Here is a 23,207-nt window from a genome sequence, read left to right on the forward strand (position 1 = left end):
CCTCTACCCACAAATCTTCTCACTATTTTGCTACATAGATGAGTTGATCCTTTTAGATTGTTTATGGGTAGCTCGTCTGGTTTCGGGGAGCTTAGCTTAAGTTCTCTTTGTTAAGTCGTTTCTGGCTAGTTCATTATGCAAAAGGTAAAAGGGGTAATCTTTGCTGTTTAATACTGTTAAGATGTCTTTCATCATTCCCTTACGGTACTATCTCTATCGCTCCAATTAAAATTTCTATCTCCTATACTTTTATTATTTAACTAAATGTTTTACTTTATATGTCTGTGATACTTAAGTTTGGGGTTAGTTGGGCTAGCTTTTGTTCAAAGTGGTCATAAGTAATGAAATCTTCTGGGTGTAGGCCAGACGCTTTAGTTAAGCTACACTTTGATTAATCCAAGCACACCTTCCGGTATGCTTACCTTGTTACGACTTGTCTCCTCTTGTGTCTTAGTTAAGTTAATATGGTTATGGTTGTGTCTTATTACTTGAGGAGGGTGACGGGCGGTGTGTGCGTGCTTCATGGCCCTATTCAATTAAGCTCTCTATTCTTAATTTACTACTAAATCCTCCTTCAGTTTTTAATTTCATAAAAACGTTCGTGGAATGTTCTTGGGTAGAAAATGTAGCCCATTTCTTCCCACCCCATAAGTTACACCTTGACCTAACTTTTTTATGTAAAATGATTGTGCTTACTATTCTACCTTTTGAGGGTTTGCTGAAGATGGCGGTATATAGACTGAATTAGCAAAGGGTGGTGAGGTTTATCGGGGTTTATCGATTATAGAACAGGCTCCTCTAGAGGGATATAAAGCACCGCCAAGTCCTTTGAGTTTTAAGCTATTGCTAGTAGTCCTCTGGCGAATTATTTTGTTGTAAAATTATCTATGTTTAGGGCTAAGCATAGTGGGGTATCTAATCCCAGTTTGGGTCTTAGCTATCGTGTAGTCAGATTATTATAAAGTCACTTTCGTGGTCTATTTTATGGTAACTGTAGCTTTTTACGGCTTAGTTAAGTTTTAACTTTAGTGCAAAGGTATCTTAAACACGCTTTACGCCGTGGGCCTATTAGTTTGGGTTAATCGTATGACCGCGGTGGCTGGCACGAAATTTACCAACCCTTTTTAGTATGGCTTAGTCAAACTTTCGTTTATGGCTTAATTTTTATCACTGCTGTATCCCGTGGGGGTGTGGCTTAGCAAGGTGTTATGAGCTACTTAAGAGTGTGCTTGATACCTGCTCCTTTAGATCACTGCTGATTTTAAGGGCATTCTCACTGGGGCGTGGAGACTTGCATGTGTAAGTCTACTAAGAACTAATAGGAAGGCTAGGACCAAACCTTTGTGTTTATGGAGTCGTGCGACTCATCTTGGCATTTTCAGTGCCTTGCTTTATTAATTAAGCTACATTAACTTATACTGAAATTGTAGTGTGTATAATAAATAAAATACATAGTAAATATGAGAGGAAAAAAAAAGGGGATGCTATCTATAGATAGACCACGAGATCGAATGCGTGTAAGACTGTTGTGTTAAGTTAACTAGAGTAGCAATACATTTGTATACAATTTAAATAAAGCTTGTGAGTATTGTATGCACTTAGTCCTGTTTTTGGGGTTTGGCAGGACATAAATAAGTGTATAATAGATGACATGAGTTTATGGGGGGTAAGGGGGGTTTGTATAAGTTAACTTAATGTCTTGCGCGTGTACGTACGTGTACACACGTGTACGTACGTGTACACACGTGTACGTACGTGTACACACGTGTACGTACGTGTACACACGTGTACGTACGTGTACACACGTGTACGTACGTGTACACACGTGTACGTACGTGTACGTACGTGTACGTACGTGTACGTACGTGTACACACGTGTACGTACGTGTACACACGTGTACGTACGTGTACACACGTGTACGTACGTGTACACACGTGTACGTACGTGTACACACGTGTACGTACGTGTACACACGTGTGTCCTAGAATTATATGTCCTGAAACCATTGACTGAATAGCACCTTGATTTTATGCGTGAGTTGATAAATGATAATGAATAAGTCCAGCTACAAGTTATTTGACTGCATTAGGGCCGCGACGGGCATATTCCCTGAGAGCAGAAGATAAGTTAGAGTTAGTGCCGTTGCGGTCATAGATGAGTGATAGCAGATTCCCCCCCTAAAAATAAAAGATACCAAATGCATGACACCACAGTTATGTGTGATCATGGGCTGATTAGTCACTAGTCCATCGAGATGTCCCATTTGCGAGAATTAGTAGGATTGGAATAAATAGAGTCATGGCCCTGAGGTAAGAACCAGATGCCAGGTATAGTTTCATGATAGTAACCCCCACATTAGCATGGGCCCGGAGCGAGAAGAGTGACATTACAGGCAAGGATTGATGGTTTCTCGAGGCATGGTGATTAAGCCCTTATTGGACTAAGTGATATGCATCTAGTTACTGTTGAGGATCAATGGGTTGTGGAATTGGACTAGACATGTCCTATGTAAAGATATAATATCATGTACATGCTTATATGCATGGGGCAAGCCATTAATGCACGACGTACATAGGGGAGGGAAAGAAGGATTTTTTGGAGATACTGACATAGCACAGTAGAGGTGGTCCAATATATGAATGTAGGGGGTGTCAGGGAATAGTTTAAGAAGAATTTCAGCTTTGGGTGCTGATGGTGGAGCAAGAGCTTCTTCCTTGAGTCTTAGGGAGGGCGACTACTCTCCATTTTTGGTTTACAAGACCAAGGTAATGATTATACTACAAAGACTCTTCATTTTAGAAGATTATTTTCGATAACGCTAATTGTTGGCATTAGAATCAATAGGATGGTGAAATATAGAATTGAGGCGACCTGTCCGATAATGATGAAAGGGTGTTCAACTGGCTGTCCTCCAATCCAAGTTAAAGTGAGAAGATCGGCGACTAAAAGTCAGAATAGGCATTGGCTGAGGGGTCGGAATATTATACTGCGTTGCTTAGATGTGTGGAGGAATGGAATGAATGCTAAAATTAGGATGGAGAATACTAGGGCGAGTACACCCTCCTAATTTATTAGGGATAGATCGTAGGATGGCATAGGCGAATAGGAAGTATCATTCAGGTTTGATATGTGGAGGGGTGTTTAGGGGGTTTGCAGGGGTGTAGTTGTCTGGATCTCCTAATAGGTCTGGTGAAAATAAAACTAGTGATATTAAGACTAGGAGCAGGAGTAGGATTCCTAGGATATCTTTAATTGTGTAGTAGGGGTGAAACGGAATTTTGTCTGAGTCTGATGTGATTCCTGAGGGGTTGTTGGATCCGGTTTCGTGTAGAAATAGGAGGTGTACTATTGCTAGAGCTGCGATGATGAATGGAAAGATAAAATGAAATGCAAAGAATCGTGTTAAGGTTGCTTTGTCTACTGAGAAGCCACCTCAGATTCACTCTACTAAGTTGGTTCCGATATAGGGGATGGCGGAGAGAAGGTTAGTGATTACAGTTGCCCCTCAAAATGATATTTGTCCTCACGGCAGTACATAGCCTATGAATGCTGTGGCTATGGTTGCGAATAGTAGTACAATTCCAATGTTTCATGTTTCTATGAATACATAGGATCCATAGTATAGGCCTCGTCCCACATGTATGAATAGGCAGATGAAGAATATGGAAGCGCCATTTGCATGTATATAGCGGATAATTCAGCCGTAGTTAACGTCTCGACAGATGTGGGTGACCGATGAAAAAGCTGTGGCCGTGTCCGATGTGTAGTGTATAGCTAGAAATAAACCTGTTAGAATCTGTAGAATCAAGCATACTCCTAATAAGGACCCGAAATTCCATCAAGCAGAGATGTTAGATGGCGCTGGGAGGTCAATGAATGAATTGTTGACAATTTTGGCTAGTGGGTGGGTTTTTCGAATGTTGGTCATTAATGTTCTTATAGTTGAAATACAACGATGATTTTTCATGTCATTAGTCATGGTTAAATTCCATGTAGGAATAATGATAACATACATTGTATTTATTTTAAGTATCGTTTTTGTGATGAGTTTTGTGGGTTTTGCCACTAAACCATCTCCTATTTATGGTGGGCTTGTGCTAATTATTAGCGGTGGGATTGGTTGTGCGATTGTTCTGAATTTTGGGGGTTCTTTTTTAGGGCTGATAGTGTTTTTAATTTATTTGGGGGGTATATTAGTAGTATTTGGTTATACAACTGCTATGGCTACTGAGCAATACCCTGAGGTGTGAGTTTCAAATAAGGCTGTTCTAGCGGCTTTTATTACTGGTCTATTGTCTGAGTTGTTGACTGCTTGCTATATTTTGAAGGATGATGAGGTGGAGGTAGTATTAAAGTTTAATGGAATAGGGGATTGGGTAATTTATGATACGGGGGACTCTGGGTTTTTTAGTGAAGAGGCTATGGGTATTGCGGCTTTATATAGTTATGGAACCTGGTTGGTGATTGTTACAGGTTGGTCGCTGTTAACTGGTGTGTTGGTTATCATGGAAGTTACCCGTGGTAATTAAGGATTAGTAGGCTGAGAATTATAGTTAGTATGAACGATAGGAAATAGAGCTTGATGAGACCCTTTTGATTTGAAATAAGGGTAGAAGATTTTATTTGGAAATACGAGATTGATTTGGGTAGGATGTTTTCTAGTCAGATGGAGTCCAGAAGTATAGATGCTGATTTCTGGCTGATGGTTAAACTTGTTTTAGGTGTGAGGCGGTGCATAATGGTTGGATAATAGCCAAGGAGGGTGGAAAATTTAAAGTAATTAGATGGATAGTTAAATTTGAGTCCTTGTATGGTAAGGTTTAGTTCTAGTGCCAGGATGAAACCCAAGATAGTTACTGCAAGGGCTATCATTTTTAGATAATGAGGCATAGTTATCTGTGGGATGGTGGTGGGTGTGATGCTGTGGGAGATAATGTATCCTGCAAATACACTTCCGATAAGGAGTCGTTTAATAGAGTTAATTAGGAGAGGATTATTCTCGTTGATAAGGATTATAGGGGAGAAGCGGGGCTGGCCTAGTAGAGCGAAGAATATAATTCGGGTGCTGTAGGCAGCGGTTAGGGATGTGGCAACGAGTGTAATTAAGAGGGCTCAGGCGTTGGTATTCGACGTGTTAGCGGACTCGATGATCAGGTCTTTGGAGTAGAATCCTGTAAGGAAAGGTATGCCTGTTAATGCGAGGCTTCCGACAATCAGGGAAGTTGTGGTGAAGGGAAGGACTTTAAATAGGCCACCTATCTTTCGAATGTCTTGTTCATCGTTTAGGCTGTGGATAATTGACCCTGAACATATGAATAACATAGCTTTAAAAAATGCGTGAGTGCAGATGTGTAAGAAGGCTAGGTAAGGCTGGTTAATGCCAATTGTTACTATTATTAGGCCTAGTTGGCTTGAGGTAGAGAACGCTACAATTTTTTTGATATCGTTCTGTGTAAGAGCGCAGATTGCAGTAAATAGTGTAGTAATAGCCCCTAAGCATAAAGTGAGGGTTTGAATAGTTTGATTATGCTCTATTAGTGGATGAAAGCGGATAAGAAGAAATACTCCTGCTACAACTATTGTGCTTGAGTGAAGTAGGGCTGATACAGGAGTGGGGCCTTCTATGGCTGAGGGGAGTCAGGGATGTAAGCCGAATTGAGCAGATTTACCGGTAGCTGCTAATAGTAAGCCAAGTAGCGGCAAATTAAAATTATCGTTTGTTGTAATAAAGATTTGTTGAAGGTCTCATGTGTTTAAGTTCAATAGAAACCATGCTATGGTTATAATGAAGCCTACATCTCCAATACGGTTATAGAGGATAGCTTGTAGGGCAGCTGTATTTGCATCGGTTCGGCCGTATCATCATCCAATAAGTAAAAATGATATAATGCCAACTCCTTCTCAGCCAATGAATAGTTGGAATATGTTGTTTGCGGTGACTAAGACTATTATAGTAATAAGAAATAAGAGAAGATACTTGAAAAATCGGTTAATATAAGGATCGGAGTGTATATATCATATAGAAAACTCTATAATAGACCACGTGACAAAAAGGGCTAAGGGCACAAAGATTATTGAGAAGTAGTCTAATTTAAAACTCATGGATAGTTTTATGGTCTGGATTGTTATTCAATGTCAGTTTGAAACAATTGTTTCCTGTCCTGAGTAGATGAATATTATTGTGGGAATTATGCTAATTATGAATGCGTAAGAAGTAGCGGTTTTTACATAGTATGGGTATAGCTTATTTTTGTAGAGTTTAGTAGAGGTTATAATGATGGGCAAAGTAAGAATGACTAGAGCTGTGATTATGCATGAAGTAAATATATTTATTACTTTTATTTGGAGTTGCACCAATTTTTTGGTTCCTAAGACCAATGGATTACTTCTATCCTATAAAAGTTGAAAAAGCCATGTTCTTATACATGGGAGCATGAGTTAGCAGTTCTTGCAGTACTTTTTCGGTAAGCAAAAAGGTTTGAGCTTTTATTATTAGATTCACAATCTAATGTTTTTGTTAAACTATGCTTACAGTAGATGGGACCGAGAATAATTTTAGGGTTAAGGGATAGGAGGAGTAGAGGCAGTAGATGCAAGGTTATTAGGGCATTTTCTCGTGTGAATGACGGTTTGATATTTTTGATATGGTGGGAATATTTACCACGCTGTGTGGTGATTAGTATATAAAGTGAGTATAGGGCAGTGATGGTGATGTTAATTCCTATTAGAATAATAGTAATGTTGGATCATGAGAATGAGGATATCACTACAAATAGTTCTCCGATAAGATTAATTGTTGGAGGAAGAGCCAGATTTGTGAGGCTTGCTAATAACCATCAGGCTGCTATCAGGGGAAGGAGGGTTTGAAGTCCTCGTGCGAGAATCATAGTACGGCTATGGATTCGTTCGTAATTGGAGTTGGCTAAGCAGAATAGCATCGAGGATGTTAAACCATGGGCAATTATTAGGGCTGTTGCACCTATATAACTTCATGGTGTTTGAATAAGAACCGCTACAATAACGAGTGCCATATGACTAACTGAGGAGTATGCAATTAGGGATTTTAGATCTGTTTGACGGAGACAGATAGAGCTTGTTATGATTATGCCTCATAGAGATAATATTATGAAAGGATACGCTATGAAGTTGGTCAGGGGGTTTAGTAGGGTTGTAATTCGTATCATGCCATAGCCTCCTAATTTCAGGAGTACGGCGGCAAGTACCATGGAGCCGGCAATAGGGGCCTCTACGTGTGCTTTTGGTAGTCACAAGTGGAGGCCGTATAGAGGTATCTTTACTATGAATGCTATCATGCATGCCAATCATAAGAAAACATTAGATCAGGAGTTTGGCAGAGGTTGAATTCAGTATTGAATTATGAGAAAATTTAGGGAGCCCATGAAATTGTGGATGTAAAGGAGAGCTACTAGGAGTGGGAGAGATCCTATTAAAGTATAAAATAAGAAGTAGAGCCCTGCGTTTAGTCGTTCAGTTTGATTCCCCCATCGGGTAATAATGATCAGGGTTGGGATTAGTGTTGCCTCAAATAGGATGTAAAAGAAGATAAGTTCAGAGGCGGTGAAAGTTATAATTAGGAACAACTGGAGAAGAATCAGTATTGAAATATATAGTTTTTTTCGAGTTAAGGGTTCTTTTGATAAATGGTGTTGGCTTGCTATAAGTATAAGGGGTAGAAGTCATGTTGTAAGTGCTAGTAGCGGTGCTGATAGGGAGTCAGAGAAAAATATTAAGGAGGGGTTCAATGTATTATCATTTGGTTGATTCAGGTAGAATAAGCTGATTAAGCTGATTAGCAAACCATATGTTGTCGTGTTAATTCAGATTATGTTAGGCTTTGATACTCATGTAAGGGGGATCAGTATGATAGTGGGGATGATAATTTTTAGCATTGTAAGAGGTTTAGGTTTTGTACGTAATCAGTCCCGTAGGTGTTAGATACTATAACTAGTAGAGATAGTCCTAATGCTGCTTCGCAGGCAGCAAATACTAGTAGTACGATTGGTATCATGCTGGCTAATGTAAGGTGGTTGTTGAGAATAGTTACAGATATTATTACAAATAGTGATAATATTATGCCCTCTAAGCATAGTAGCGATGATATTAGGTGTGATCGATAAACAAGTATACCTATTAGAGAAAGAATGAATGCCAGAAAGATATTAATATATACTATGGACATATGATAATTATGAGATAAATCATAATCTAATGAGTCGAAATCATTTGTTTTGGCTTAAACTAATTATCATATTCGGTTCATTCTAGCCCCTTTTCGGTTCATTCGTACGCTAGGCTTGCAGCTAGGAGGGAGATTAGTAGGAGTGCTATGATAAGTATTGTTGTCAACTTGTTGGTTTGTGACGCTCAGGGAAGTGGGAGTAGGAGTGCGATTTCTAGGTCGAAAAGCAGGAATGTGATGGCAACTAGGAAGAATTTTATAGAGAAAGGTAGGCGAGCAGATCCCATGGGGTCAAAACCACATTCGTAGGGGCTTGTCTTGTCTGTATAAATATTTAGTTGGGGAAGTCAGAATGCGATTAGTACAAGTAAGGACGCTAGGGTTACATTAGTTATCAAGGTTAGTATTACGTTTATTACTTCTTTCCAGGTTGATCTGGAGCTAACTGATTGGAAGTCAATTGTACTAGTTATACTAAAGAAATAGGATCCTCATCAATAAATAGATACATATAAGAATAGTCAGACTACATCAACAAAGTGTCAATATCATGCAGCGGCTTCAAATCCGAAGTGGTGGTTTGATGTGAAGTGGTAGTATAGTTGTCGGAGAAAGCACACGATAAGGAATGTGGAGCCAATAATTACATGTAGTCCGTGAAACCCAGTAGCTATAAAAAAGGTAGATCCGTACACTCCGTCGGAGATTGTAAAAGATGTCTCGTAGTATTCGGAGGCCTGTAATAGTGTAAAATATACGCCTAAGGAGATTGTAATAAATAGGCCTTGAAGTATGTGTTTACGATTGCCTTCTATTAAACTATGATGGGCTCAAGTAATAGATACTCCGGAGGCTAGGAGGACTGAGGTGTTGAGTAGAGGAACTTCTAGTGGGTTAAGAGGAATAATGCCGGTGGGAGGTCAGCAACCTCCAAGTTCAGGAGTAGGGGCTAGGCTGGAATGGTAAAAGGCTCAAAAGAAGCCTGCAAAGAAAAATACTTCTGATACAATAAAAAGAACTATTCCGTACCGTAGTCCTTTTTGTACAATAGGGGTGTGATGTCCTTGGAATGTGCCTTCTCGGATCACATCTCGTCATCACTGGTATATGGTTAGCAGGTTGGTTGTGAATCCTAATGTAAGTAGGGATATTGAGTTATAGTGAAATCATATGATAAGACCCGATGTTATAAGAAGGGCAGAAAGGGCTCCTGTTAGCGGTCATGGGCTTGGGTTAACTATATGGTAAGCGTGAGTTTGGTGGGTCATTAGGTGTTGTCATGTAAGTATAGACTTACTAGTAAGGTAAAGACATAGGCTTGAATTAAGGCAACAGCAAACTCTAGAATCGTAAATAGAATTAAAATAATAAAAGTGATGAAAGCTGTGGTCGCGCTAATATTAATAAGAGCTAAGGTAGCCCCTCCAATCAAATGGATTAGGAGGTGTCCTGCAGTAATATTGGCGGTTAATCGAACGGCTAGAGCTATGGGTTGAATGAATAGACTAATAGTTTCGATGATTACTAGTATTGGAATTAGGGGAAGAGGGGTGCCTTGGGGTAGAAAGTGTGCCAAGGATGCTTTGGTCTTATAGCGGAAACCGGTAATTACTGTCCCTGCTCATAGGGGGATTGCTATTCCGAGGTTTATAGAGAGTTGTGTCGTGGGCGTAAATGAGTGGGGTAGTAGTCCAAGTAGGTTAGTTGAACCAATGAATAGAATTAGTGATATAAGTATGAGAGCTCAGGTTCGTCCCTTTTGATTATGAATTGCTAGTATTTGTTTTGATGTTAATTGAATTAATCATTGCTGAATGGAGATTAACCGATTATTGATTAGGCGATTGGGTGCTGGGAATAAAATGGAAGGGAATATGACGATCAGTACTACAATAGGGAGACCTATTATTGAGGGGGCAGCGAAAGAGGCGAATAAATTTTCGTTCATTTGTTTTCTCAAGGATTATGTTGACTAGTGATTTTAGTAGACTTGGTTATTGGGTTTTCCGGGTAGTGGTGATTTGAAATTTTTAGTTGGAATAGAATGAAGAGGGTGAGAAATATTGAAAAGATTATAATAAATCAGGTGGATGTGTCTAGCTGTGGCATTTCATTAAGGGGAGGTTAAAACTCCCAGTCTTTAACTTAAAAGGTTAATGCTTTATAGCTTCTTAATGAGTAAGTCTAGTCTAGGTTATACTATTAAGGCAGATCAGGTTTCAAAATAAGATAGGGGGACTATTTCAAGAACAATGGGTATAAAGCTATGGTTAGATCCGCAGATTTCAGAGCACTGGCCATAATACAGTCCCGGTCGTATGGCTATAAGGGTGGTTTGGTTTAGTCGTCCTGGAATAGCGTCAGTTTTTAGACCTAGTGATGGAACAGCTCATGAATGCAAAACGTCTTCTGAAGAAATAAGTATTCGGATGGTTATTTCTATTGGGAGGACAACTCGGTTGTCTACTTCTAATAGTCGGAGTTCTCCTGGCTTTAATTCTTGTGTTGGGATTATGTAGGAGTCAAAGTTTAAGTCTTCATAATCAGTATATTCATAGCTTCAGTATCATTGGTGGCCTATTGTTTTCACGGTTAAAGAGGGGTTATTGATTTCGTCTATTATATAAAGGATTCGGAGGGAAGGTAGAGCGATTAGGATTAGGATAATGGCGGGTAGGATAGTTCATACTGTTTCTACTTCCTGTGCGTCTATTGTGCTTGTATGAGTTAATTTTGTAGTCAATATTAGGGAAATGATGTAGAGAACTAAAGAACTGATTAAGAATACAATTATTAGTGTATGGTCATGAAAATGAAGTAGCTCCTCTATAATAGGGGAGGTTGCGTCCTGTAATCCGAGTTGAAATGGGTACGCCATAGAGGTATATAGGGGTTTCACCTATAATTTAACCTTGACAAAGTTATGTAATATTTTACTAATACCTCCTGATTGAGAAAGACATAGTGGTTATGACATTGGCTTGAAACCAATTTTAGGGGGTTCGATTCCTTCCTTTCTTATTTTTGGATTACATATGTAGGTTCTTCGAACGTGTGATATGGAGGGGGACATCCATGTAGTCATTCAATATTAGTTGTAGTAAGTTCTACTATAGCAACTTCTCGTTTGGATGCAAAGGCCTCTCAGATTATAAAAATTATAAGCATCACCGCTGTAAGCGAGATAAACGATCCTATAGAGGAGACGGTATTTCAGGTGGTATATGCATCTGGATAGTCAGAGTACCGACGAGGTATTCCGGATAAACCTAGGAAATGCTGAGGGAAGAAAGTTATATTTACTCCCACAAATATAATTGTAAAGTGAATCTTTGCTCAAGTATCGTTAAGAGTATAACCTGAGAATAAGGGGAATCAGTGGGCAAATCCTCCCATAATGGCAAAAACTGCTCCCATTGAGAGCACATAGTGAAAATGAGCTACAACATAATACGTATCATGAAGAACGATGTCTAAGGACGAATTAGCTAGGACAATGCCTGTTAGCCCGCCTACTGTGAATAAGAAAATAAACCCTAAAGCTCATAGCATAGCTGGAGATCATTTAATATTGCCTCCGTGAAGTGTTGCCAGTCAACTAAATACTTTTACTCCTGTTGGAATAGCGATAATTATAGTGGCGGATGTGAAGTATGCTCGTGTGTCTACGTCTATTCCTACAGTAAACATATGGTGAGCTCATACGATAAAGCCTAAAAACCCAATAGATATTATTGCCCATACTATTCCTATATAGCCGAAAGGCTCTTTTTTCCCTGAGTAGTAAGTGACAATGTGAGAAATTATTCCGAACCCTGGCAGGATAAGAATGTAAACTTCAGGATGTCCGAAGAATCAGAATAAGTGTTGATATAGGATAGGGTCTCCTCCTCCAGCGGGATCGAAAAATGTCGTATTAAGATTACGGTCTGTTAAAAGTATTGTAATTCCAGCAGCCAGTACAGGCAGGGATAGTAGGAGTAGAACTGCTGTAATTAGTACTGATCATACAAATAGGGGGGTTTGATACTGGGATATTGCAGGGGGTTTTATGTTGATAATAGTAGTAATGAAATTAATTGCCCCTAAAATAGAAGAGACTCCGGCTAAATGTAAGGAGAAAATTGTAAGATCAACGGATGCTCCTGCATGGGCCAGATTGCCAGCCAGTGGGGGGTAAACGGTCCACCCCGTTCCTGCACCTGCTTCTACCATAGAAGATGCTAATAGTAGAAGAAAAGATGGAGGAAGAAGTCAGAAGCTCATGTTATTTATTCGGGGGAATGCCATGTCCGGAGCACCAATTATTAATGGCACTAGTCAGTTTCCAAAGCCCCCAATTATAATGGGCATGACTATGAAGAAGATTATTACGAAAGCATGGGCGGTTACGACGACGTTATAAATTTGATCGTCGCCTAGTAAAGTACCGGGCTGACCTAGTTCGGCTCGGATGAGGAGGCTCAAGGCAGTGCCTACTATGCCGGCTCATGCTCCAAATAGTAAGTATAAAGTACCAATATCTTTGTGATTAGTAGAGAACAGTCATCGGTTAATGAACATAGGTAAAATGGCTGATAAAAGCATTAGACTGTAAATCTAAAAATAGAGGTTTAAGTCCTCTTTTTGCCAAGCTCTGTGGTGAATTTTCATATTGAATTGCAAATTCAAAGAAGCAGCCTAGACGCCGCCGGGGCTTCTCCCGCCTTTTTTTTCTACGCGGCGGGAGAAGGTAGATTGAAGCCAGTTACTAGGGTATTTAGCTGTTAACTAAAATTTCGTGAGGTAGAAGCTCACCAATCTAGGGAGGGCTTAGCTTAATTAAAGTGTTTGATTTGCATTCAATTGATGTAAGATAGATTCTTGCAGCCCTTAGAGGTGATTTGGTCAGGGGTTAAGTGTATAGCACTTGCTTAGAGCTTTGAAGGCTCTTGGTCTGGTCTAACCTAAACTCCTAGTCCAAGACTGATAATATAGGTGTTAGCGGGAGTAGTATAGTTGAGATAATGATTAAGGGGGGTAGTAGGGTTGCCTTTTTTGTGTACTCGAATTGTCATTTTATTTTTATGTTATTTGTGGACGGGAATATGGTAAGTGCGGTGCTATATGTGAGTCGCAGGTAGAAATATAAGTTAAGTAGAGCGGTGATGGCTATTAGTGTTGGAATAATAATTATGTTATTTTTTGTTAATTCTTGAATAATTATTCATTTAGGGATGAAGCCAGATAATGGGGGTAGTCCTCCTAGGGATAATATTAAGATTAAGATTATGGAGGTGATTAGGGGAAATTTATTTCATATGTGGGATAAGGATAAGGTTGTGGTGGATGAGTTTAATATGAATAGTATGAAGGTAGATAGTGTTATTAGAATATATAAAGTTAAGTTTAGGATTATTATTGTAGGGTTGTAAATAATGATAGCGGCTATTCAGCCTATGTGGGCAATGGAGGAGTATGCTATGATTTTTCGTAGTTGAGTTTGATTTAGTCCGCCTCAGCCTCCTACTAGAACGGATGCGAGGGCTATTAGTATAAGAAGGTTGGTGTTAATTGATGGGGAGATTTGATATAGGATGGATATAGGTGCGATTTTTTGTCATGTTAGTAGGATTATTCCTGATATAAGTGTTACTCCTTGTGCTACTTCGGGAACTCAGAAGTGGAATGGAGATAGGCCTAGTTTTATTGTTAGGGCGGTGGTTATTATGATGGATGCGATGGGGTTTGAGATTTTTGAGATTACTCATTGGCCGGAGTAAAGAAGGTTAATGGTGACTCCTATTATTAGTAATATTGAGGCAGTAGCTTGTGTAAGAAAATATTTTGTAGAGGCTTCTATGGCTCGTGGATTATACTTTTTTATGAGGATAGGGATGATGGCTAGCATGTTTATTTCGAATCCAATTCAGATCAGTAATCAGTGCGAGCTTAGTATGACGATTATGGTCCCTGCCATGATAGTTGCGTCCCTGCCATGATAGTTGCTATAATAATAGTGAGAATAGGGGGTTTTATTAGTACGGGAAGGGTATAAACCAACATTTTCGGGGTATGGGCCCGATAGCTTAATTTAGCTGACCTTACTGTAGAATATAGTGTAAGTTTGGTAGCACGAAGATCTTTGAATTCTTAAGATTAGGTTCGAAGCCTATTATTCTAGAAATAAGAGGATTTAAACCTCTATTATTTACTCTATCAAAGTAACTCTTTTATCAGACATATTTCTTATGTTTGGGGTGGGATACTCGCGGTAATAATGGGTAAGGCAACATGTCATATGCATAGGGCTAAAGTTAGGGGTAGAAAATTTTTTCACAATAAGTGTATTAATTGATCATAGCGGAATCGAGGGTATGATGCTCGAATTCATAGGAAGCAGATAGTTAGTAAGAGGGTTTTTATAGTGAAGTTAATAGAGTAGAGTTCTGGTATAAATGGGTTGTGGAATGCACCGAAGAATAGAATTGTTGTGAGGATATTTATTATAATGATATTTGCGTACTCTGCTAGAAAGAATAGGGCAAAAGGACCCGCTGCATACTCTACGTTAAATCCAGAAACTAGTTCGGATTCTCCTTCAGTTAAGTCGAAGGGGGCTCGGTTAGTTTCTGCTAGAGTAGAAATGAATCATATCATGGCTAGGGGCCAGGCCGGAAAGATTAGTCATATATGTTCTTGGGTGATAATTAGTGTGGATAGTGTAAATGACCCGTTTATTAGGAGGACTGATAGGAGAATGATTGCTAGTGTTACTTCATATGAGATTGTTTGAGCTACTGCTCGGAGGGCTCCGATTAGAGCGTATTTGGAGTTTGAGGCTCATCCTGACCAAAGGATGGAGTATACGGCGAGACTTGATATTGCTAGTATGAATAGGACTCCTAAGTTTATATTAATGAGTGGGTAGGGCATTGGGAGAGGGATTCATATAGTTAGGGCTAGTGATAGAGCTAGAATGGGGGCTAGAATGAATATTGATATGGAGGATGTAAGTGGTCGTAGAGGTTCTTTTGTGAAGAGTTTTACTGCATCTGCGATTGGTTGAAGGAGGCCGTAGGGGCCTACGATATTAGGCCCTTTTCGAAGTTGTATGTAGCCTAAGACTTTTCGTTCAACGAGGGTGAGGAAGGCTACGGCAAGAAGGATTGGGATGATAAGAGAGATAATGTTGATAAAGAACATTTTGTTAGGGAGAGGAATTGAACCTCTGATAATAAAGGTTTAAGTTTTACGCAGTTACCGGGCTCTGCCACCCTAACAAAGCCCCTTTTCTCGGGCTTATGAGGAGATAAACTGGTTAGATTGAGTTGACTTCATCTATTAGTTTTAAGGCGCCTTTGTGAGGTAGGCCTTACATCCCTTGTCCTTTCGTACTGGGGGAGGTTATATAATAGATAGAAACCGACCTGGATTACTCCGGTCTGAACTCAGATCACGTAGGACTTTAATCGTTGAACAAACGAACCCTTAATAGCTGCTGCACCATTAGGATGTCCTGATCCAACATCGAGGTCGTAAACCCTATTGTCGATATGGACTCTTGAATAGGATTGCGCTGTTATCCCTAGGGTAACTTGTTCCGTTGATCAAAAATTATTGGATCAATAAGTGATGTTATATTTTGACTTGTGGGTCTAAATTTTAATCACTCGGGAGTTTTTTTATATTCCGAGGTCACCCCAACCTAAATTGCTAACCCACAATAATGGTGTAATGTTATGCCTTGTAGGTATTTAGTATCCATAAGTTTGGGTTAGTTAATTAAAGCTCCATAGGGTCTTCTCGTCTTATTGTGGCATTCCCGCCTCTTCACGGGAAGGTCAATTTCACTGATTGGGAATAAGAGACAGTTAAACCCTCGTGTGGCCATTCATACAAGTCCTTATTTAGAGAACAAATGATTATGCTACCTTTGCACGGTCAGGATACCGCGGCCGTTAAACAAGTGTCACTGGGCAGGCAGTGCCTCCAATACTAGAAATGCTGGAGGTGATGTTTTTGGTAAACAGGCGGGGTTTGTGTTTGCCGAGTTCCTTTTACTCCTTTTAATCTTTCCTTAAATGCATGCCTGTGTTGGGTTAACAATAGGGTAGATAAGTATTTCATTTTTGGGTTGATATTATCAGATTGTTAACTATCAGTGGTCTATCCGTTTCTGATATAAGCTTATGCGGGGAGAAAATAGTTCTTGTTACTCATACTAGCATTGTTGCTTCTATATTTAAATAGAATGGCCCAGGAGGTATAATTAGGAGTTGATGTAATATGATTGGGATTAAGTTATATTGTTTGTTGAGCTGGAACGCTTTCTCAATTGGTGGCTGCTTTTAAGCCAACTATGGTGATGTTAGTATATACTCTCTAATAAAGGTTGTATCCTGATTCTAAGAAGCTGTACCTTCTTAGACTATATTTTAAATTTACATTAAAATTTTGTTTTTTTTAGGTAAATTTAAAGTTGAACTAAAATTCTGTTTGTGGGCAACCAGCTATCACCAGGCTCGTTAGGCTTTTCACCTCTACCCACAAATCTTCTCACTATTTTGCTACATAGATGAGTTGATCCTTTTAGATTGTTTATGGGTAGCTCGTCTGGTTTCGGGGAGCTTAGCTTAAGTTCTCTTTGTTAAGTCGTTTCTGGCTAGTTCATTATGCAAAAGGTAAAAGGGGTAATCTTTGCTGTTTAATACTGTTAAGATGTCTTTCATCATTCCCTTACGGTACTATCTCTATCGCTCCAATTAAAATTTCTATCTCCTATACTTTTATTATTTAACTAAATGTTTTACTTTATATGTCTGTGATACTTAAGTTTGGGGTTAGTTGGGCTAGCTTTTGTTCAAAGTGGTCATAAGTAATGAAATCTTCTGGGTGTAGGCCAGACGCTTTAGTTAAGCTACACTTTGATTAATCCAAGCACACCTTCCGGTATGCTTACCTTGTTACGACTTGTCTCCTCTTGTGTCTTAGTTAAGTTAATATGGTTATGGTTGTGTCTTATTACTTGAGGAGGGTGACGGGCGGTGTGTGCGTGCTTCATGGCCCTATTCAATTAAGCTCTCTATTCTTAATTTACTACTAAATCCTCCTTCAGTTTTTAATTTCATAAAAACGTTCGTGGAATGTTCTTGGGTAGAAAATGTAGCCCATTTCTTCCCACCCCATAAGTTACACCTTGACCTAACTTTTTTATGTAAAATGATTGTGCTTACTATTCTACCTTTTGAGGGTTTGCTGAAGATGGCGGTATATAGACTGAATTAGCAAAGGGTGGTGAGGTTTATCGGGGTTTATCGATTATAGAACAGGCTCCTCTAGAGGGATATAAAGCACCGCCAAGTCCTTTGAGTTTTAAGCTATTGCTAGTAGTCCTCTGGCGAATTATTTTGTTGTAAAATTATCTATGTTTAGGGCTAAGCATAGTGGGGTATCTAATCCCAGTTTGGGTCTTAGCTATCGTGTAGTCAGATTATTATAAAGTCACTTTCGTGGTCTATTTTATGGTAACTGTAGCTTTTTACGGCTTAGTTAAGTTTTAACTTTAGTGCAAAGGTATCTTAAACACGCTTTACGCCGTGGGCCTATTAGTTTGGGTTAATCGTATGACCGCGGTGGCTGGCACGAAATTTACCAACCCTTTTTAGTATGGCTTAGTCAAACTTTCGTTTATGGCTTAATTTTTATCACTGCTGTATCCCGTGGGGGTGTGGCTTAGCAAGGTGTTATGAGCTACTTAAGAGTGTGCTTGATACCTGCTCCTTTAGATCACTGCTGATTTTAAGGGCATTCTCACTGGGGCGTGGAGACTTGCATGTGTAAGTCTACTAAGAACTAATAGGAAGGCTAGGACCAAACCTTTGTGTTTATGGAGTCGTGCGACTCATCTTGGCATTTTCAGTGCCTTGCTTTATTAATTAAGCTACATTAACTTATACTGAAATTGTAGTGTGTATAATAAATAAAATACATAGTAAATATGAGAGGAAAAAAAAAGGGGATGCTATCTATAGATAGACCACGAGATCGAATGCGTGTAAGACTGTTGTGTTAAGTTAACTAGAGTAGCAATACATTTGTATACAATTTAAATAAAGCTTGTGAGTATTGTATGCACTTAGTCCTGTTTTTGGGGTTTGGCAGGACATAAATAAGTGTATAATAGATGACATGAGTTTATGGGGGGTAAGGGGGGTTTGTATAAGTTAACTTAATGTCTTGCGCGTGTACGTACGTGTACACACGTGTACGTACGTGTACACACGTGTACGTACGTGTACACACGTGTACGTACGTGTACGTACGTGTACGTACGTGTACACACGTGTACGTACGTGTACACACGTGTACGTACGTGTACACACGTGTACGTACGTGTACACACGTGTACGTACGTGTACACACGTGTACGTACGTGTACACACGTGTACGTACGTGTACACACGTGTACGTACGTGTACACACGTGTACGTACGTGTACACACGTGTACGTACGTGTACACACGTGTACGTACGTGTACACACGTGTACGTACGTGTACACACGTGTACGTACGTGTACACACGTGTGTGTCCTAGAATTATATGTCCTGAAACCATTGACTGAATAGCACCTTGATTTTATGCGTGAGTTGATAAATGATAATGAATAAGTCCAGCTACAAGTTATTTGACTGCATTAGGGCCGCGACGGGCATATTCCCTGAGAGCAGAAGATAAGTTAGAGTTAGTGCCGTTGCGGTCATAGATGAGTGATAGCAGATTCCCCCCCTAAAAATAAAAGATACCAAATGCATGACACCACAGTTATGTGTGATCATGGGCTGATTAGTCACTAGTCCATCGAGATGTCCCATTTGCGAGAATTAGTAGGATTGGAATAAATAGAGTCATGGCCCTGAGGTAAGAACCAGATGCCAGGTATAGTTTCATGATAGTAACCCCCACATTAGCATGGGCCCGGAGCGAGAAGAGTGACATTACAGGCAAGGATTGATGGTTTCTCGAGGCATGGTGATTAAGCCCTTATTGGACTAAGTGATATGCATCTAGTTACTGTTGAGGATCAATGGGTTGTGGAATTGGACTAGACATGTCCTATGTAAAGATATAATATCATGTACATGCTTATATGCATGGGGCAAGCCATTAATGCACGACGTACATAGGGGAGGGAAAGAAGGATTTTTTGGAGATACTGACATAGCACAGTAGAGGTGGTCCAATATATGAATGTAGGGGGTGTCAGGGAATAGTTTAAGAAGAATTTCAGCTTTGGGTGCTGATGGTGGAGCAAGAGCTTCTTCCTTGAGTCTTAGGGAGGGCGACTACTCTCCATTTTTGGTTTACAAGACCAAGGTAATGATTATACTACAAAGACTCTTCATTTTAGAAGATTATTTTCGATAACGCTAATTGTTGGCATTAGAATCAATAGGATGGTGAAATATAGAATTGAGGCGACCTGTCCGATAATGATGAAAGGGTGTTCAACTGGCTGTCCTCCAATCCAAGTTAAAGTGAGAAGATCGGCGACTAAAAGTCAGAATAGGCATTGGCTGAGGGGTCGGAATATTATACTGCGTTGCTTAGATGTGTGGAGGAATGGAATGAATGCTAAAATTAGGATGGAGAATACTAGGGCGAGTACACCTCCTAATTTATTAGGGATAGATCGTAGGATGGCATAGGCGAATAGGAAGTATCATTCAGGTTTGATATGTGGAGGGGTGTTTAGGGGGTTTGCAGGGGTGTAGTTGTCTGGATCTCCTAATAGGTCTGGTGAAAATAAAACTAGTGATATTAAGACTAGGAGCAGGAGTAGGATTCCTAGGATATCTTTAATTGTGTAGTAGGGGTGTGAAACGGAATTTTGTCTGAGTCTGATGTGATTCCTGAGGGGTTGTTGGATCCGGTTTCGTGTAGAAATAGGAGGTGTACTATTGCTAGAGCTGCGATGATGAATGGAAAGATAAAATGAAATGCAAAGAATCGTGTTAAGGTTGCTTTGTCTACTGAGAAGCCACCTCAGATTCACTCTACTAAGTTGGTTCCGATATAGGGGATGGCGGAGAGAAGGTTAGTGATTACAGTTGCCCCTCAAAATGATATTTGTCCTCACGGCAGTACATAGCCTATGAATGCTGTGGCTATGGTTGCGAATAGTAGTACAATTCCAATGTTTCATGTTTCTATGAATACATAGGATCCATAGTATAGGCCTCGTCCCACATGTATGAATAGGCAGATGAAGAATATGGAAGCGCCATTTGCATGTATATAGCGGATAATTCAGCCGTAGTTAACGTCTCGACAGATGTGGGTGACCGATGAAAAAGCTGTGGCCGTGTCCGATGTGTAGTGTATAGCTAGAAATAAACCTGTTAGAATCTGTAGAATCAAGCATACTCCTAATAAGGACCCGAAATTCCATCAAGCAGAGATGTTAGATGGCGCTGGGAGGTCAATGAATGAATTGTTGACAATTTTGGCTAGTGGGTGGGTTTTTCGAATGTTGGTCATTAATGTTCTTATAGTTGAAATACAACGATGATTTTTCATGTCATTAGTCATGGTTAAATTCCATGTAGGAATAATGATAACATACATTGTATTTATTTTAAGTATCGTTTTTGTGATGAGTTTTGTGGGTTTTGCCACTAAACCATCTCCTATTTATGGTGGGCTTGTGCTAATTATTAGCGGTGGGATTGGTTGTGCGATTGTTCTGAATTTTGGGGGTTCTTTTTTAGGGCTGATAGTGTTTTTAATTTATTTGGGGGGTATATTAGTAGTATTTGGTTATACAACTGCTATGGCTACTGAGCAATACCCTGAGGTGTGAGTTTCAAATAAGGCTGTTCTAGCGGCTTTTATTACTGGTCTATTGTCTGAGTTGTTGACTGCTTGCTATATTTTGAAGGATGATGAGGTGGAGGTAGTATTAAAGTTTAATGGAATAGGGGATTGGGTAATTTATGATACGGGGGACTCTGGGTTTTTTAGTGAAGAGGCTATGGGTATTGCGGCTTTATATAGTTATGGAACCTGGTTGGTGATTGTTACAGGTTGGTCGCTGTTAACTGGTGTGTTGGTTATCATGGAAGTTACCCGTGGTAATTAAGGATTAGTAGGCTGAGAATTATAGTTAGTATGAACGATAGGAAATAGAGCTTGATGAGACCCTTTTGATTTGAAATAAGGGTAGAAGATTTTATTTGGAAATACGAGATTGATTTGGGTAGGATGTTTTCTAGTCAGATGGAGTCCAGAAGTATAGATGCTGATTTCTGGCTGATGGTTAAACTTGTTTTAGGTGTGAGGCGGTGCATAATGGTTGGATAATAGCCAAGGAGGGTGGAAAATTTAAAGTAATTAGATGGATAGTTAAATTTGAGTCCTTGTATGGTAAGGTTTAGTTCTAGTGCCAGGATGAAACCCAAGATAGTTACTGCAAGGGCTATCATTTTTAGATAATGAGGCATAGTTATCTGTGGGATGGTGGTGGGTGTGATGCTGTGGGAGATAATGTATCCTGCAAATACACTTCCGATAAGGAGTCGTTTAATAGAGTTAATTAGGAGAGGATTATTCTCGTTGATAAGGATTATAGGGGAGAAGCGGGGCTGGCCTAGTAGAGCGAAGAATATAATTCGGGTGCTGTAGGCAGCGGTTAGGGATGTGGCAACGAGTGTAATTAAGAGGGCTCAGGCGTTGGTATTCGACGTGTTAGCGGACTCGATGATCAGGTCTTTGGAGTAGAATCCTGTAAGGAAAGGTATGCCTGTTAATGCGAGGCTTCCGACAATCAGGGAAGTTGTGGTGAAGGGAAGGACTTTAAATAGGCCACCTATCTTTCGAATGTCTTGTTCATCGTTTAGGCTGTGGATAATTGACCCTGAACATATGAATAACATAGCTTTAAAAAATGCGTGAGTGCAGATGTGTAAGAAGGCTAGGTAAGGCTGGTTAATGCCAATTGTTACTATTATTAGGCCTAGTTGGCTTGAGGTAGAGAACGCTACAATTTTTTTGATATCGTTCTGTGTAAGAGCGCAGATTGCAGTAAATAGTGTAGTAATAGCCCCTAAGCATAAAGTGAGGGTTTGAATAGTTTGATTATGCTCTATTAGTGGATGAAAGCGGATAAGAAGAAATACTCCTGCTACAACTATTGTGCTTGAGTGAAGTAGGGCTGATACAGGAGTGGGGCCTTCTATGGCTGAGGGGAGTCAGGGATGTAAGCCGAATTGAGCAGATTTACCGGTAGCTGCTAATAGTAAGCCAAGTAGCGGCAAATTAAAATTATCGTTTGTTGTAATAAAGATTTGTTGAAGGTCTCATGTGTTTAAGTTCAATAGAAACCATGCTATGGTTATAATGAAGCCTACATCTCCAATACGGTTATAGAGGATAGCTTGTAGGGCAGCTGTATTTGCATCGGTTCGGCCGTATCATCATCCAATAAGTAAAAATGATATAATGCCAACTCCTTCTCAGCCAATGAATAGTTGGAATATGTTGTTTGCGGTGACTAAGACTATTATAGTAATAAGAAATAAGAGAAGATACTTGAAAAATCGGTTAATATAAGGATCGGAGTGTATATATCATATAGAAAACTCTATAATAGACCACGTGACAAAAAGGGCTACGGGCACAAAGATTATTGAGAAGTAGTCTAATTTAAAACTCATGGATAGTTTTATGGTCTGGATTGTTATTCAATGTCAGTTTGAAACAATTGTTTCCTGTCCTGAGTAGATGAATATTATTGTGGGAATTATGCTAATTATGAATGCGTAAGAAGTAGCGGTTTTTACATAGTATGGGTATAGCTTATTTTTGTAGAGTTTAGTAGAGGTTATAATGATGGGCAAAGTAAGAATGACTAGAGCTGTGATTATGCATGAAGTAAATATATTTATTACTTTTATTTGGAGTTGCACCAATTTTTTGGTTCCTAAGACCAATGGATTACTTCTATCCTATAAAAGTTGAAAAAGCC

General features: G+C 39.5%; 2 pseudogenes; both read right to left on the reverse strand.

The window, feature by feature from the left end:
- Positions 1-389: 389 nt before the first annotated feature.
- LOC144310118 (18S ribosomal RNA) lies at positions 390-1,344 on the reverse strand (annotated as a pseudogene).
- A 15,765-nt stretch (positions 1,345-17,109) lies between these two features.
- Positions 17,110-18,064, reverse strand: LOC144310119 (18S ribosomal RNA; annotated as a pseudogene).
- Between the last annotated feature and the right edge of the window lie 5,143 nt (positions 18,065-23,207).

This window comes from Canis aureus, unplaced genomic scaffold (assembly GCF_053574225.1).
Source record: "Canis aureus isolate CA01 unplaced genomic scaffold, VMU_Caureus_v.1.0 ptg000430l_RagTag, whole genome shotgun sequence".
In the NCBI taxonomy this organism is placed as follows: domain Eukaryota; kingdom Metazoa; phylum Chordata; class Mammalia; order Carnivora; family Canidae; genus Canis; species Canis aureus.